The 4910-nt window shown below is 42.2% G+C and overlaps 1 long non-coding RNA gene across 1 annotated transcript; it reads left to right on the plus strand.

Moving 5' to 3' along the window:
• The first annotated feature begins 1288 nt into the window (after positions 1 to 1288).
• Positions 1289 to 2467, plus strand: LOC103584184. The gene is made up of 2 exons (XR_549942.1): positions 1289 to 1454; positions 2035 to 2467. It is a non-coding gene; the product is annotated as an uncharacterized LOC103584184 (long non-coding RNA).
• Positions 2468 to 4910: the final 2443 nt, after the last annotated feature.

Raw genomic sequence — 4910 nt, forward strand, 5'->3', positions numbered from 1 at the left:
ATTGACAAAATAAAAATAAAAAATAAAAAATAAATAAAAAAAATACATAGAATATTTTTTAAAAAAATACTTGATATGGAAATAAAGAGTAGAACAGTAGTTACCAGAGACTGGGGAGGGGATGGATGAGGGGAGGATGGGAGAGTTTGGTCAATGGATATAAAGTTACAATTAAATAAAAGGAAATAAATCCTGGTGTTCTATTGCAGAGTAGGATGACTATAGTTAACAGTAAAGTATTGCATATTACCAAATAGCTAGAAAAGAGGCTTTTGAATGTTTTCATCACAAAGAAATGTTTAAATGCATAAGGTAATGGATAGGCTACCCTGATTTGATCATCATACAACATATACAATGTACTGAAACATCTAATTGTATCCCATAAATATGTACAATTACAATGTGTCAATTTAAAAAATTCCCGAGGATATCACAATATATGATTCAATTAGATAAATTTCTGCCTACTACATAAGTATAGTGTTCTAGCTGTGAAAATCGTCAGAATCAAAATGGAATCACTTGTGTTAAAAAACAAACAAACAAACAAACAAAAAACCCTGACAAATAGAGTCAAGGAAGGCCATGAAGGAAGGGTTCTCATGCACGAATGCCTAATAAAAATGATCACAATGGACTCTACAAAACCACAACGTTGCACAGAGGCTATCACAATCTTACACAAAAAAATACTTCTGTGAGGACATCTGCCTAGTAACTGTCTGTCCAACCTCAGACAGGCATGACTCTATTGATTCTTGTAGCCTAAAACAATAACGTAATAAGCTTCCATCACGTTTTCCTCAAAACCCTTGTCTTGCTTTACCTCTCTGAATACGGACATGGTTCACTATGGCATGCGGATCCCCGTGGCAGTGTTCTATTCCCAGTTAAACTCGTCGTTCTTTTACTCTGTTATGTTAGCATAGCCCTGTCTCCCTGAAAAAGCTCCAAGATTCCTTAAATGACATTTTTGTGTTCCTAGATTATTCAGGAACACGATTATAGACAGTCTCTTAGTTATCTGCCACGGATGGCTACCTGCTTAGCATGGCGTGTGAATTTGACATATTGACCCTCAAAGGTCCAGCTTATCTCCAAGATATCTTCTTGGGTCCCTGTGTCCCGCTAGTACTCCCTTACCATCACTTTTAGAGCTAATAAAATTCCTGACAACAGGGACATGCTTTGTTCCACCAAACTGGGCAGAGTTCCTCCGTCAGTTGACTGGGTACCTGTCTAGATCCTCTAGCTATTATGCTTCCTCAAGTGCTAACCTTAAGTGTGAAGGTGCTTTGCTTTCAGGGAAAAGCAGGTGCCCAGAAGGGAGGTCTGTGCGGAGGCATGTCCGTGGTGGAGGACGAGCCAGTGCGTGGCGGCTGCTATAGTAACTTGACGTCATAATGGCGACAGTGACGACTTATTATTACAGACCGTCGTGGCACTTGCAGGTGAGCAGGTACCTCCTTCAGGTGTCTGGACTCAGCTGAGGGTGCGCGTGCCCCGCGGTGGGGGCTGAGCCTCCCTGGGGTGTGGGGGGACGGAGGGATCCCAGATCCATGTCGCCTCGTTCCCGCTTTGAGACTCGGTACCCCGCTGTCTCGTGAGGCAGACAGATGTGGGACCCTCCTCGCCCCAGTGAGTGTGGTGTCCTGCTCCAGGGTGTACTGGAGCTACTTTCCAAGTAAAGACAGGGCGCGGGAGGATAGGACACGTAAGGACTCTCTGAGCCCCGCTGTCCGTCTGTAGAATGGGGATGAAGATGGTCACCCTGTGGCTACGGCGGGATCATGGATGTCTGTATGAATTCGGGCCACCTCTTATTCCTTTTCAAGTCTGTTGTTAGGCAATAAACGAGAAAAGGATTTTAAAAGCGGGGTGGGGGGGGGCTTGTAAGAAACACACTGTACCTTTTGTTTGTTATGATTGCTACCCAATTGTATCAGTGTCATTGGTCACTAACCCAGTGCCAAGCAGGTGCCAGGCAGATAGTTGCTCCAATAAAGCTGGATTCCGTTTCTTCTTTGGCAGCTCATTATGCGGATGACTGAGCTCATATCAGGTGTCTGAAGAAGGCTGGTTCTGAGAATATGGTTTGCTGCGGTGGCTGCTGAAGTTCCTACTCCAGATTTGAAGAGCAGGAGTCCTTAGGAGACGCCCAACACTTCCATTTCTGGTGGGATATGATGCCTGGCTCAAGACAGTTTATACATCCGAATAAAAGAATGTTGTAGAATTGCACCTGTGAGGTTTACAAAATAATAGGGAAGCTACTTTCATCTCATCATTGGAGAAGAGATTTAGCAGGTGGAATTTAATTTCATCAGCACATGCTTTGTAGTAGCACTTGAGGCCTATCTTAGAGATGGCTTCCTTGTCTGAAAGCAATGAATTCTCCAACTTGTGGTAGGAACTTGATCTTTAACATGCATTTGCAATAAATTTACATATTTTTCTAACTGTATAAATAAAAATCAGTGATTCCTATCAACACTATAAGCTGGGTGTTAAAAGATGCAGTTGGTTGGAAGGCATTGTGAGATTGTCCTATCGATTCTTCCCTGGTAGCCATGTTTTAATCCATTCTATACTGAAATTTTGTAGAAGCCAAGAATTTTCAAGTTTTACTTTAGAATATCAGTTTAAAAATTTTATTTTCAAAAGTAACAATTACACTGGTTCTGGTCAAGATGGCAGAATAGACAGTTTCCAGTGTCACTCTTTCCCACAAATCAACCAATTTACAACTATAAAAATATAACATCGGCCAAAACAAAAATATTATAATGGAAATTAGAAAATATTTAAAACTAAAAAAGAGTAGAAGCACTAAACAGCTATACATGTGTGATAAAGAGGTAATTTTAAAAGAAATTATTTTCTTTATAGGATACCCTTGTAACTAAGAATCAACAGTACCTTTATCAAGGGGAACCTCTCCTCAAACCTCCTAAAGATAATCAGAAAAAAAGACAACCTTCCCCCACGACCCAAACAGCTCCTAACACTGCCACACTGGGAATCTGATTTCAACATGAGCTTTGGGGGGACAAAGTTGAGGGGGAAACATGTCCAAACTATATCATTCCACCCCTGAACCCCCCAAATTAATGTACCTCTCAAATACTGTATTAGTCCATTTTTGTATTGCTATAACAGAATAACTAAAACTGGGTAATTTATAAAGAACAGACGTTAATTTGGCTTACGATTCTGGGACAATTGCATCTGGCATGGACCTCAGGCTGCTTCTACTAGTGGTGGAAAGTGGCAGGCATCAGCAGGTCCTAGCAAATCACATAATGAAAGGAAGCAAGAGAGAGAGAAGGGAGGTGCCAGGGTCTTTTAAACAACAGAGTGAGAACTCACTCACTACCCTCACCCCCAAGTGAGAGCATGAATACATTCATGAGGGATCCACCCCCTCACTCAAACAGTCCCCAACACCACCACATTGGGGATTATATTTCCACATGAGTTCTGGGGGGACAACACATCCAAACTCCATCAGTCTGCAAGTACCTCGATGATCTGGCTCTTTTTTGCCTCTTCGGAATCACCTCGCACCTCTTCTCTGCTCATGTTTCAAGTAAAACTGACCCTGGAATATGACGCCCTCCTTTTGGTTATCGGGGCCTTTGCACTCGCTCTATTCTATTCTCAGAAAACTATTTAGCCTCATTCTTGCCTATTTAACCTACTTGTCCTTTGTAGCTCAGCTGGAAGGCTACTTCCTCAAGGAGTTTGTTTCTGACCAACCTCACTACCTCCCCCCTCCCAAAAGTAGATAACGTTCATCTATTATATTCCCTGTTGGCTGTTTTGATTTTTTACCCTTAGATTTTATAAGTTTATATTTCTTTAGTTTTCTCAAGAAATGCCTATCTCCCCTGCATACTCCATGCCAGTTGTGTTCAATTCTGAGGTCTCTAAGTCAGCTCACTATTGAGTATCCCTCTTTCTCACCTGAGTTCCAAATTGATTGAGAAATAAGACAAAGGCGTAAGGCTCATGAGGACCAAAATGTCACTTTTATCATTGATAAAGATTCAGTTGAAGGATATATATACATGCATACGAGCTCCCTGAGACGTACCGCCAAAATTAGGCAGACTTGCATAGTTATGGCAGATCCTCCCCCTCTGCCAAGAAGCAAAGAATAAAAGCTGCCTTGAGCCACTCACTCCCAAACATAATAGGAGAGGAAGGGGCAGAAGTGTACATGCCCATTTTTCTTTTATAATCACCAATCAGTTTAAACCAGAGCTCTTCCCCTGGGAAAATTAATGAAAGGAAAAAGGGAGGGAATATGGACCTCCAGGTTTTTCTATACGTCCTCTGAAATCTGGGTGGAAGCTGCCACGCCTCCCTTGCTCTTGCATTCTGACAGTCTACAGACTTAATAGACAACGTGGACATGGCCAAAGCTTCAGCTTGTACTATCATGAGGTGCTGCATGAACCACACTTGGAACTGCTTGAGGCAAGGCAGCTTTATCCAGGGAGCAGTGTCCCCAGGGGTGCAGGGCAGTGGCACCCCTAGTCTGTCCCCTGGAATAATTTCATCCTTCGAAGCTTCTGGGTCTGTGATAGGAGGGGTGACCCCCTGGAGACTTCTGAAATGCCCTCAGGGCCTTTCTGTCATTGACTTGGCTGCTTCATAGCCATGCTAATGTCTTTAGAGACCAGTCCATCTGCTGCATGCTTGAATTTTTCTCCTGAAAATGCTCTCATTCTCTACCACAGAGCCAGGTTTCTGCAAATTTTCCAAATCTTTGTGCTCTGCTTCCCTTTTAATTATAAATTCTGTCTTTAGGTAATTTCTCCTTTCTGTCACTTTACTAAACGCAATTAAAAGCAGCCATGCAACACCATCAATAAAGACCCAACACCATAAAATTACTAAAA

This window comes from Galeopterus variegatus, unplaced genomic scaffold (genome assembly GCF_000696425.1).
Source record: "Galeopterus variegatus unplaced genomic scaffold, G_variegatus-3.0.2 Scaffold46212, whole genome shotgun sequence".
Classification (NCBI taxonomy): domain Eukaryota; kingdom Metazoa; phylum Chordata; class Mammalia; order Dermoptera; family Cynocephalidae; genus Galeopterus; species Galeopterus variegatus.